This window comes from Tamandua tetradactyla, chromosome 10 (genome assembly GCF_023851605.1).
Source record: "Tamandua tetradactyla isolate mTamTet1 chromosome 10, mTamTet1.pri, whole genome shotgun sequence".
Classification (NCBI taxonomy): domain Eukaryota; kingdom Metazoa; phylum Chordata; class Mammalia; order Pilosa; family Myrmecophagidae; genus Tamandua; species Tamandua tetradactyla.
In genome coordinates this window covers 92,230,273-92,243,728 of record NC_135336.1, presented here as the reverse complement: position 1 = coordinate 92,243,728, position 13,456 = coordinate 92,230,273, and the positions used below count along the sequence as shown (strand labels likewise).

At 42.9% G+C, this 13,456-nt stretch overlaps 1 long non-coding RNA gene across 2 annotated transcripts; it reads left to right on the top strand.

The window, feature by feature from the left end:
* The first annotated feature begins 202 nt into the window (after window positions 1-202).
* Window positions 203-12,175, top strand: LOC143648600 (uncharacterized). Of its 2 annotated transcripts, XR_013158655.1 has the most exons (5): window positions 203-649; window positions 1,159-1,200; window positions 1,549-1,748; window positions 6,831-8,072; window positions 10,388-12,175. It is a non-coding gene; the product is annotated as an uncharacterized LOC143648600 (long non-coding RNA). The 2 variants fall into 2 exon arrangements; XR_013158656.1 differs by lacking the exon at window positions 10,388-12,175 and having other exon boundaries at window positions 6,831-8,666.
* Window positions 12,176-13,456: the final 1,281 nt, after the last annotated feature.

Below are 13,456 nucleotides of genomic sequence, written 5' to 3'. Positions count from 1 at the left end.
ATTGTTGTTGTCACCTCTATTATTTATATATTCAGATTTCCCAACCTAGAGTCTCTGGACTGTCAAGAATTTTATTCTTAAATATGGCAATGGAAGTCTGTGTGCTTCTTTTCAGTATTTTATGTGGCTTAATGGAAATGATGCTTTTTTTTCTGTTCTGAGACCACATGGGTTACTATTTTAATAAATATGAATTGGTTTGAAGACAAAACCAATGGGTTATAAAACCCAAGAGCCTTTGGAAGAAAAATAGTAAGAGATTACTTATATGTGGAATAAATAACTCTGGGAAATGGGCCACTAAACCTGCCTCACTGGGACCTTTCCAAACTTGCCCAAATCCTAACACTCACTCTGACCCTCTACGGTTCCAGCCAACAGACTTTCTGGGCCTGGTCTCATCAACTCTCAAGATGTTGGACTACGAAGGAACTACCAGGTTGGGGAATATGGAGCCTCTCGGGTTCTGACCCAGGATAGAGGTTTCCCAGCAACCATGCTTTAACACTGTGACCCCTCCGCTGGTGGGCTATGTGGATGTCAGGAGCCCACGCATCAGATATTCAACCCCTTTCCTAGAGGGCAAGTGAGGAGCTAAAGGGTTTCCTTCCATCTTCCCTGTGATGGGCTGGATTATGGACTACCAAAGGTGTCCACATCCCAATTTCTGGAACCTGCAAACATGTTACCTTACATGGCAAAAGGGACTTTGCAGATTGACTGATTATGCTAAGAATCTAGAGATGGGGGAGATTATCCTGCACTATCCAGTATAATCAGAAGTGTCCTTATAAGAGGGAGACAGGAGGGTAAGAGTGAGAGAGAAGGAGAGGTGACCAGGGAAGCAGAGGTTAGAGTGATGCAGCCATGAGCCAAGGAAATCTGGCTCCTGATGCCAGAAAAGCAAGGAGACATTGTCTCATAGACAGAACCTCTAAACCTGCCAACACCTTAATTTTTACCCAGTGGCACTGATTTTGGATTTCTGATCTACAGAATGTTAAAGGAGTTCATGGTTATAGACCTCCTAGTGCTTTTTATAACAGAATGTTTTTTTTCCCAGTTTTTATAAAATGAATACTTGAATATGGTCCATACTGTAAAAGTAGAAAAGGGTATGTAAAGCAAATAAACTCTCTTTCCTCTCCTGTTATCCAGCTACCAGCTTCTTCTCCTCCCTTGGGGGAACACAGCATTGATGTATGTAAATATACAGTTTTTATGTGCAAATAGTATCATACTATGTGCAATATTGTGTTCTTTCTTTTTCACTTTATGTTATTGTGAAGCTAATTCTATATCAGAATGTATAACAATGATTTTTTTTCTGGCAGCCTTGATTTCCTTTGAATGTATGTGGCATCATTTATACAATCAGATGTTAGTGGCGGACCTTTGGGTTGTTTATGGTGTCTTTCTTTTCAAACAATACTGTGGTGAACATCCTATTAATACTACATTTTGTACATGTGTAAGCCTATTTATAGAAAAAATTCCTAGACATGGAATGACTCTACCAAAGGGCTTCTGTGGTTTTTGTTTCGATAGACTTTGCCAACTTGCCCACCTTAGAGATTGTCCTAATTCACACTCACAGTAATGATGTCTGAGAGTGTCTGTGCCACTCTCAGAACCCGTGGCAATGGTGCACTTTCACACTTGACCTTCTCTAACAATCTGAGGGGTGAAAAACTTGGAGACCTCTGATCAACCTTGAAAGAGAGGCTGGAGAAGAAGCTGGTCTCTGGGTGAGTCATCTGTCCTGTGTCCTCACACTGCCATATACCTGCAGACCCATGGGGCCTCTGAACTGGGACCTGCACCTACCCCTGCTTGGTCCTTAGCTCCCTTAGGGGTGTGGGTGTAAGAGTCTGATTCTTACCAGGAAGCTCTCCAGCTCCTTCTTAGGCAACAGCATCCTTTTTGACTGGGTAAAATTTAGGGCCTTGCAGTTGGGAAGCTACATCTGGGGTATTCGGGACAGAATGGCAGCTGTGGGCTGCTCCATGTTCCTGCCTCTGCTGAGAAGTAGAAAGTCTAATGCATGACTGCATTTTCAGGACACATAAGTATCATGCTGTCCTCTGGCTCTGCATTTGACACTTATCAAACCTCTCTTAGTAATCTGAATAACAATTTCATATAAGTGGAAGTCATCCAGTTACTCAAATAAATAATGTACCAGCTCACCTTCAATGTTAGCCCTCCCCCTCTGATTTGACTTACCTCTGCCCTGCCTCTCTCTGTAGGTTTATTTCACAAGTAACATATCTAGTCTGCTCATCCTCTGATAGATAGGCTGTATTCATTTTAGACTTTCCCTCTTACCAAAGGCTTCTCATTCACTAAGTAGTTCCTGAAATGCATGCTTTATACTAAAATCAGAATGGGAGAGGAGAAGACAAATGGAATGGGGCCTTGGGGAATTCTCCTTAGAGGTGTGAAGGTTGAGTTTTGGACCTTTACAGATATTTAGTGTCTGAAAAATAAAAAGGGCATCTCTCAATGCGAAGTAGAGGCTCTTTGTTCATAGCATTGGCAAATGGAATGGGAGCTTGGGGAATTCTCCTTAGAGGTATGGAGGTTGAGTTTTGGGCCTGTACAGATATTTAGTGTCTGAAAAATATAAAGAGCATCTCTAAATGCTAAGTAGAGGCTCTTTGTCCATAGTATTGAGGTCATTTTCTTTTCCTTCTAATTTTTGCTATTGCAGTTTGCCTTATTATGACATCCAGCCAGAAGCATCTGGCCTAATGGTCAGCAACAGGAAGGAAATTAGGAGTTGAGAAGTTTCTAATCCATGGTCCCAAATAAATTCTCTGCCAAGGATTTTCCTCAGGTTATGCTTCAAAGGTGTTAGAGGGTGTTGGGCTTACTTACCTCCTGAGCACCTTACAGACAAGGCCCTGAGGAGGTAATAGCTGGCCCCAGAAACAGATCCTGCTATTCAGAAAGATGTCTTTTGGTGAGAAGTATCAGCAAGTGCCTCAAGAATGCAGCTAGAAGGGGGTGCACGTAATTTCCTGGTCAAAATTGTGAAAGAAAAAAGAGAGGTATGATTTGGTGGAACCACTGAACATTTCCTCCTTCTTCAGTTCCCTAATAAAAATCCTCCCCATTGGCTGGATTGAATGAGCTTTCAATTGGCTGGACAAAGAAGTATCAAAACAACCTCCATGCTACAGTGGCTGGAAGACTTAGGGAAGTTTTCTTTTTCTGTGATTCATTGGATTAATGGAAGGGAAGAAAATTGGCCAATGAGGAGGTGAGAATGAACAAACATGCTGCAATTCTGACCCAAAGGGAGACAGGAATGGCAATCCCATAAAGGGGCAGCGGATTTGCACAGGAATTGAAGAGTCATCTTTAAAGGAATAACGGTAAATCTAACCTTTAATTCTCTGTTAAAGATGAATGTGCCATATTTTTCATCTTCATACGAACCACATGGAAACTGTTCAGGCTCCGAGTTATCAGGGGAAACATCTCTGAGCCCCAAACACTGTACCAAGTGAACAATGGACTTATTTTTCAAGACTTATGTGCGCATGACATCATGGTGTCATTGTTCAATGAGCAGATGAGGAAGCGGACGGAGGCACATTAAAACACATTTATTCCATTCAATGGGCAATGTCAGCCTGCAGCCCTTCTTGGCTCTGCATCAAAGATGCACTAGGACACGAAGAGAAAACGCACAAGATTGGTGCAAGTGGCTAATAAAGAAAAAAAGAGTTCCCCTCCCTAGTAATCCAAGCAGTGCAAATCAAAACCACACCAAAAGCCTTTCTGCCTCATAAATTGTCAGAGCTATTTTTAAATGCTAATTCCCAGTATCGGTGAGATGCAGAAATAATAGTTATGTTCATAGTAAAATAATAATAATGACAAACAATAGTGCTTGGTATGAAACAGGACTTTAGAAGACTGTTTTGCAAATGACAGCTCATGCAATTCTCACAGCAGTTCAAGGAGGCAGCTGTTATTATCTGCCCCCCCCCACCCAGCCCCATACTGACACTGAAGTGTGAGGAGGTTAAGGAACTTGGCTGAGGTCGCACAGCCAATTGGGGGCACCCAGATCCCACTGGGTGGCCCTGCCAGCACCTCCCAGGAGAGCCCGTGGAGCAACCCAGCGAGGCTTTACAGAGAGGTCATTTGCTAGAGGGTCGCTGCCAAGGTGACACCTAGACTTGGTCAAAGAATTCTATGTCTGCCACTCCCCATCCTGTGGCTTCACAGGTGGCCTGTAACTTCACTGAGCTTTGATTGTGTTTTTTTTCCTCCTGAAAATTGGGATTGATGAGACATGCCCAGAGAATGGAAAAGATCAAATAATCTGAGCATGTGAAAGTCCTCCGGTAATTCTAGAGTCCCAAGCAAGATGCTAGAGCTACGTTTCAGCCCCCACCTCCCACTTTTCTTGATTTCTTGGCTCTGTGTTTGATGAAGAAAGATCTCAAAGGGTCCATTTAACCTGTCAAGATCACAAGACTAAATAAACTTTGGCAAATTACTCCTAAACTGTTTTAACATATGCTAAGCTTTCTGTGCCAGCAGTTCCCGGCTGCCTCTGGGGTCCCATCCTGCTTCAACATGCTATGATTCTTTTTTTCGGTTTGTTATTATGTAGAGGCTTCCATTAAAAGCAAGAAAATTCTTAAAGCCACACTGCACTAAATGGATTTTCCTTTGAATGAGCTGCCCTTCATAAATAAAGTGGTTTCTTCTAGAAGAAGAGTCACACCAAGAACTTTGCTTTCAAGCACCTGCCCTAGTGCCTGAGAGGACAATCTGCTTGCAGCTGTGCCATTTGCAACCATTTTAAACAAAGGCAGCTTGGTCTCATTTTCTCCATTTGAAAGGGACTCCTGGTGATGAGAAATGTAAGCATATGGCTCAGCCCACAGAATGAGCAAATGATTTAGTTATAATTTACATGCCACCTACTACCAACAAGCTACTGAAGTGACAGAATAAAATATACGTTTATACTGACTTGTTCAAGAGGAGCTAGAAGATCAAAGCTCATGGAAATTTGCGGTTCTTAAACTGTTGGGGGCCACAGAACTTTGGAGAAACTCCAAAGAGCTAAGAAGACTTTTGTCAGGAAAATGCATGTCCACAGAAAAGTTTGCATGCAATTTGGGTGGCTGTCCCCAGATTCAGAATCCTTGATAGAGACAGGGAGGAGAAAATGAATACACTAAACTTGACGGATGGGATGTATATGTTTAAGCTTTACATATAGTCCTAGGCCATTAGGCACATGCAGATAATTTGCAGGACCTAGGACAAAGTGGAAATGCAGGGTACCTTGTTTAAAAATTGTTAAGAATTTTAACACGGTGACAGCAGATCATTCAACCAAGCATTGGGCCCTTCTAAGCTGAGGACCCTGGAAGGCTGCACTGTCATATCCATGAAGCTGGCACTGCATACAGAAGGCAAAGAGCCACAAAGGACCCTTCTGGTCTGCTTTTGAAACCACTGCCTCATAAAATGTAATATCCTGCATTGATAAATGTTGGTTGACTTGGCATTATAATTTCCTTTTAAACTTCAGCACGATGGCCATATTTATGGTAGATAAGCCAAAAAAAAAAGCCAGTCTGTTTCCCTACTTATGCCAATGTTGAACTGTTAGCAAGAAATGCAGAAGCCACTTTATCATAGACAGCTGTGCGCAGATTAGCAGAAAATGCATAATTTGGAAAGGGGTTGCCTCCTGGCACGTGGCTGTACCAGGACCAGCTGCACTGGGGCGTCTGAGGTCCATCATCTTCTAAAGTTTGATGTGTGTGGTGTGAATACAACCACTTTACCAAAGTTTTAGATTTTCAGAGTATCACATGTACATGGTGTAAAAAGAAGAAGAAGACCAATATTTTCTAAAGGCTTACATGAAAAAACAGCTGTCCTTTAACCTGCCACCACCTACCTCCATCCTTCTTCCCAGGACTTTCAACACTTGGGCAGTTATGTCTGGTCTGCAATTTTTGGATTTATCCATTTTAAACATTTGTTGACTTTCTGAAGCTGACATTTGTTATTTGTAGAGGCCCAATATACATATATATTTTTCTATGATGTTTTTTGAACTCTGTCATATTCTGGTAATTTCCTGTATTCCCAAGATGGAAGCCATACAAAATGGCTTCCATCTCCCTGACAACTGGGATAGGTGCAGGATTCAGACTTAGCCCCAGTCAGACACACTTGTCCAGGACTTTGATTCTAAGGTAAGGACATGAAGAAAGGGGTACATAGGGGAAAGAATCTTCTGGCAACCATAGTGGCAGATGGTTGGGCTCTTGCAGTGGGTGGTTGGGCTCTTGAAGTGTAGGTTTGGGCACTTGTGATGCCCAAGAGGGAAAGCTGGTAATGCATTCTCTGGGTCAGTGGTGTGAGCTGTTGGCTGCAGTGTTTCTTGGGTTGGCTGCGACACTGGTGCTGGGCTTGGGCGACCATGGTGTGTTTCCCCTTGCAGCTTGTACTCAGTGTCCTTTGGCATTGCGCCCAAAATTCTGGAGAGCTACCCACTATCCTTTAGCAGCCTGATTTCTTGCTTTAGCAAACCAGAGTGAAGTCCATTTTGGGCAACTAGGAGCCCTGACTGACACTTTTGGTAGACAGAGCTGTGGCTCTCTCACTCTGCTGTTGGCCTCCCATTACGGTCAGTCACCATTTTCGGTTATCTCAAGTCTTCAGCTTGACATTATTATGACCATATAAATGTTGTTTCAAGTCGAGTCAACTTGTATATTATGTGAAATAGGATGTTAAAATGGAACTCTTTTTTTCTTCTCCATTTATGATGAAACTCTAAGACAAGAGATACCAGTGATTTCCACATTCTAAAGTGAGGAGCCCACCTGAGGAAGTCTGGCCATGGAGAACTCAATCACTAGACTTTCCATAGCTGACCACCCATCTCCAGCCTATTAAAAGAGGATGTAGAAGTCTACGGAGGTGGAGATTAGATGAGTATCTTTGGAGAGAGTTGCCCGAGTGCTGGGAATCCCAAGAGCAAGCCTTCCCCTTCCTTAACCCTCACATGGGGGTGATGCTTAGAAATCCTTTGGCCTCACTTTCTTCGTAAGGAAAATGGGTCCCCTCAGAGCTTTTCATGTCTCTAGGAGCTTGGGGGACCTAGTAGGTGATGTCTGAACCACTCCTAAAAAACCTAAAGGTGACAGTCTGTGACTGACAAATTGATCTGGTGATGGAACCAAAAGAGGTTGCAGCACTGGGGATACCCTACCCTCTCAAGAGTTTGTCTGAGCAAACGTTGCGGGAGCATGTGGAGTGAGTTGCTACAATGTTGCATGATGAATACACAGGTTCAGGGCACAACCTGCATTTTCAGCAAATGATCCCTTTATTAGTTGCACAGACTAAAGAGTCCAGAAAGGGTAAATAATCTCTTTGTCACTTACACAGCACAAAGAGTCCAGAAGAGCAGGGGGAAAGAGTCCTGATCGTGACTGGTTTCCATGGGTGGCTGAAATGTGCTCCTGGTTAGGGTCAATAGATGGCAGCTCTGCACACCCCGCTTCATGTCAGAGAAGAGAGAACAATCTATACAGTTTGAGTGCAGTTTTGAGGGATGCGGGTGGGAAAAGGAGGTCCTGCCACTGAGACTCCTCTTCCAATAAGCATCTGGGACTGGTTGCTCCCACTTTCCAGGTTTAAGGTCTGGCTGGTCCTTTTCATTAGACTTAACATCTCCCCCAGGCTTGGAGTGACCCACAATAGAAAAGGAGGTGAGGGTAGTCAGGGGATGGCCCTTTAGTGAGTGTTCATGTCTACCCCATAGAAGGAGGTGGGGGCAGATAAGGTCTGGGTGATGGCCACTTAACCAATGTCTGTGACTTCCTTTACAGAAGGTGTCCCCTATAGCAGTTGGGGCCACATGAGGGAGAAAACCTGGGAGTCATCTTAGGTCTAAGAGGACCGCCTATTTGGTGACCCAAACAGGTGATATAGACCATTGGATCCCTAAGAACCCAAGAGGAAACAGTAAGTGACCAGCTAGGAAGGCGCATTTGTCTGTATCAAGACAACTACAGGTGAGAATCCCCCAGAGTGGTTGGGGTGGGAGTGTCTTTAAACCCTCCACGAAAACACTTCTCAAGGGGAGACATCGCCTTTAAACATGACTCAACCCAGAAACAGCTTGGCTGTTTCATGACAGCTCTCATCAAAGAAGGCCTATCTTGCCCCCTTCCTTCTCCTTTCCTCCCCAAGCTGAAAGAAGAAAGCAAGTCTTACTCCCCCATCCCCAGTACACCTGCCCCACACCTGAACTGCCAGAGGCTTTAACTTTAAATGAAAGAATATGAGATAGGTCTGAACTTGTACATTTTTACAATTACAGAGGCTTGAGAAGCTTTTGAATTATTTAAGAAGATTCTCCACCAACTATAGGACTGGCCCCTAGATTTAGGAGCCTTCAGTTGGCCCTTTCAACTGGAAATGAATTTATTTAAGTTTTGGTAGAAAACATCCCGCATTGTTTCTTTAATAGTATTTTTCCTCTTTATTTTCTGTATTCTGTCTTTCTGAAACTCCTCACAGTGGAATTTTGAAGCTTCTGGATTGATATGTTATTTTTTTTCCACTTTTCTATTTTGTTACTAGTCTCTTCTGGAGAGTTTCTGTCATCTTCCACACTATTTTGAAGGTTTTTTTTTTCTTTTTTCTATTACTTCAAAAAAAGTTCCAAAAACTTTTTTCTGGTCTCCATTGGTTTTGCACAGCATCTTGTACTTGTTTCACAAAGTCAAAATCTCCTCATCTCTCTGAGGATAATTTTTTATTCCTTTGAAGTTTTAAAAAATTTATAGTCTTCTGTTTCCAATGTTAAAATTCATGGTTTTCCTCATCTCTGACTTGTTTGTCTTGGTATTTGTCTTTCACGTTGAGAGTTTTCCTTAAATATTTGGTAAACTCAGCTTTCTGTTCTTATTTGAGTGAGACACTGCAGAGTTGAGTGGGGATTTTCTGTGGTGGAGGGCTTCCCTTTGATGGCCGGGTGCCACTGCAGGATCAGGGGCCAGTGAACAGCCTTTTTAACTGGGACCCCCTAAAATGCTAATATCTCCTGGTCTTTGTTCTTGGGCTCTTCATCATCTAAAGAGAAAAGTTATTAAATTGCCTTTCAGAGTTCTGGGAATAAGTGTGTGTGGGGGTGGTGGGTGGGGGTGGAATGAGGATACCACCATTTTGGAAACAGACTTTCACTTTATCCCCATATTTACAGCCCTATTCCCTCAATGACTTCTTACTTGCTTTGTACCCTGAGTTTGAAGTCTCTTTAGTTCAGTCTCCCCACAGAATATATTTCCAGTCTCAGGTCTCGGAGACAGAGGTGTGAGAAAATAGAGATCCAACTGTCTTTTGTACCCTTTTGAGAAACCTTCATTTAGAGTTATTTCCAATTGTTGTCTGTGTGGTTACTGCAGTTCCTGGGCTTTTCCATGGTTCTGGGGAATGGGCATTGGCTCACTTCTCCTCTGCATCCCCTTCTGAAGCTTTCTTTGCTCTTCTCATCACTTGCTACTTCTCGATCTTCCTTCTGTCTATCCAAAATTTGTTAAAATCTCCTGTCCCATTTTTCTTGCCATTGTGGGTTTATGATTTTAAAATGTCCTCTCTTGTCATTTTCATAGAGTTGGGAGGAAGAGGAGAAAATATGCGAAGTTTATCTGTTTAACCAGGAGTTACAACTGCTGACTTAAAATAACCCATCTGCATTAGTGAAAAAAATGTCATTCTTGCTTCTGATTCATTACCTTGAATTAATCACATTTGTGACCCCGTTTCATAGAGACTGGACACACTTATGCAAATGATGGGCCAATGTCCAAACTGACAAAAGAAGCCATTTAACTGACCAACAAATGGTGTGGCATTTGCAATAGCAGAGTTTGCCCTAGTTAGCTGTCTACCCCAAAGAAATTTTGTCTTGCTTGGAATACATTCTCTTCTCTTTGTCTTCAGTTCAAAACCTCTGTGGTTTTCAAATGTTTCCTATGATATGAATAACTATACTTTTTTCTTTTTCTTTTATTCTCAAGTTGGTATTCAACAGCATGTTGTGTGCATGGAAAACATTTTGTTTCAGATGTTGTTAATTTCCTACCCAAAATCTCTCTTCCACTTCTTTACCAACAAAAACTCCATTTTGCTTATAGCAGCAACATGGCCATATTTAAAATTAAATGTATATTTTCCTGTCTCCACTACAGATAAGGGTAGCCCTGTGACAGGATTCTGACCAATGAGATATAAACTGAAGTTTCTGGGTGGGACTTCTGGGAATGGAGTCCACTCAGCTGGCATGAATCTTTTGACCTTTGTCTTCCCCTCTATTCTTGCCTAGACAAAGGACAGGATGTTGGGGCAGCAGCAGCCATTTTGCATCCATGAGGTAATCAGCATGAGGACCAAAACCACACAATAAAGATGGCTGATATCAGAGAGAGGTGGCTGGGTCTCTGATGTAATAGGCTGCCATACCAGTTCTAGTCTACTTGCCTCTGGATTTCTTGTTATATGAGAACAGACGACCTCTAATATATGTAAACCGCTGTCTTCACATTTACAGCTACTTGCAACTGAATGCAACCTCTGCTAACAGAAATTTCCTCTGTAATTTTTATTATGAGTCTGTGCTGAAGGGGTGGAATAGAGACTGGGGTCTATAATGATGTGACCCAGGGGCTGCTGGTGCCCCATCCACAGCCCCTTGGTGTTCACTGATTTTCTACATGCTGGGCTGGTTTCCACCAGCCAGCTCCCTTTGGGAGCAGCTCCGTTTACATTCCGGTCAGGCTGGGAGTTCCAGAGAGCTCAGGTGGATTCCATCTCCTGTCCCCACTACCTGGGAGCAGCCTTCAACCAATGGCCAATAGTGTATAAATACCCCCTTCAGGGGCAAGCTTATACACTGGCCTACACAGTGCTCCCCCTCCCAGAGTGCTCCCCATCCCCACTGGCAGGATTAAGTTCCGGTTTCTCACAGTAATAACTAGATTAGTAATGCACACATTACTGGCTTTCTTCTTTTTTTCTACCTAATGTCTCCACTCCCTAGGAGTGTTCTCTGGGATTCCCCCCCCCACACACACACACACAAACTATTCGCACTAGAGTCTTTGTCTCAGGAAAGATTCCAAACCAAGGCAGTAGGATTTTACCAAGGTTTGCTTTGAGATCAAGAAAGTAAAGGGATGTGTTTGCATATAGTGACCCAAGCTCTGACGTGCTTTCTCAAACGATATTCTTGCTGAAACAGCATTGCAGGCCCTCTTCTGACTGTGGGTCTGGTTTGGGAGTTTGCTTCTTTCTCCACAACTTCTTGCCACCCAGATCCCCCATGGAGCAGACTGAGAAAAGGCATTGGTGCAAGACACAGGCTGTGGGAGAGCCTGATGGGAAGTGGGCAGCAGAAAGGATGGGACATGAAAAGAAAACATAAAGAAAGAGGATCTCAAGCCCAACTCTGTAGTTAAAGCTTAATAAAATGTTTTCAATATATGGTACATGCTGTGGAGTTTGCCTTGGGTAGATTGACTTCTTTGTCATCTGGTTTTCCTACCCAACTAAGGGTCATCTCAGAAGATAATTAGAAGTGCTCTGAGTAGCCTGTGCAATAACCTGAGTTTTTAGCATTTTCAGAATAGAGTGTATGCTTGAGAAATTGAGCTAGATCACAAGTACCTAATTTTCAAAGAAAAATCCCCTATTTAAGGTATTCTCCTCATTGCCAGAAGTAGGTTCAGAAGTGAGCCAGAAACTAGGGTGTCTCAGGATCAGGTATAATCAAATGCACAATTGGCCTAAAATATTCCACACTGTGGACATGTTTGATCCCTTAGACCAGGCAGGAGTCAGCAAACTACTGCTCATGAGCCAAATTGAGCCCAGCACCCGTTTTCATAAATAAAGTACTGTTGGAACACAGCCACACCTGTTCATTTACATAATGTCTATGGCTGCTTCTGTGCTACTGTATATAGTTGACTAGTTGTGACAGAGACTATGCAGCCAGCAAAGCTTAAATATTTACTGTCTGGACCTTTAAAGAATAAGTTGGCCAGTGCATACCTTAGTCAACCACCAAGCATCCCACCCAAATCTGGCTCTTTAGGAAACACCTCCTTCAGCCCTAGCCCACACCCAACCCACCCCAAACTCGAGTCCATTCAGCTTCAACTCCTGGAACGGTGCTTCTAAAACATTAGGGGTGCATGTGGCCATCAGTTTTTTAAAATGCAGGTTGTGATTCAGTACATCTGGGAATGGAGCCCAAGACTGTATTTCAGACAGCTTTTAATGTTGCTTCTGCGGGTTTGAGGATGAACACTGTCCTGCACATTCACTCACACACACACACACACTCACTCACACACACAGCTAGGTACAGAAGTGCGAAATTATATCCGGGCCTTCCCAGTGAGTTCTGGTCTTCTGTGTGAGGAGCAGCTTCAAGAGTTAAAGAGCTATGAAGCCAACAACAGGAAAGATGCCAGGACTCTAATTAGTCTCCCTTTTTATATTTAGTTTGCCATTAGATAATGCTTGACACCTGTTCACTAGACAGCTCTGTTTTTAATCTCTTCCATTTCACTTTCTTGCTGCTGAACAGACATGTTGCACTGCATGAGTAATGGAATGCAAGCCAAAGAAAATAGCTCTTTCTTTGGGATTAGAATCATGAAAAGAGAGTAAAAACAACCCAAACCTGATTTGGGCCAACCATGAGGTGCTGGTGGAGAGAATAGCTTCATGGCTGGAATTTGCCCTCCTAGAATTTAGGCATGGACTGCTTATCTTTCCTTGACTCAAAGTTCCAGTGAGTCTTTGAAACGTGTTTCCCACCCTCAGAATGAAAAGGGAAGAGCTTACAAGGAGATTATTCCTCTGTCGTGCTTTTATCAGAGACCCAGCAGACAGTTTCTGCAAAAAGGAGCCAAATGTAGATTTTCTTATTTCATTTGTGTGAGGTTGCCCAAAATATGCAGTTTCAGTCTTAGGGATCCTAAGATCTTTTCCCAGGTACTGCAAGCGAACCACAAATACTGAACCCATTTTAAAACATTTCTCCTTGGATCATTGGGCTTATTGTCTGTCTGGCAGGGTCTGGAACTGGCAGATGTGGATATTTGAATCTGCACATCCAGCAATACTATAGACGGGCAGTGGGTGCCTAAATGTCAGTGGAGAGGAAGTCACTGGCAAAACCTCTGAGAGCTACAGCTCTGGGGATGAATTTGAAAGTGTGACATGAGAAACCCCATAGGATAATTTCCTTTTTGAACTAGAGGACAGATGTTGTTGAAAAGAATGCTTGACCTGGAAATTATCTTCTTTCCAAAAGCTATCCTGAGCCCAAACTTCCCCAAATCTGACATGATAAAGAGAAGTTAATCCTGGATGTTAACAAAAA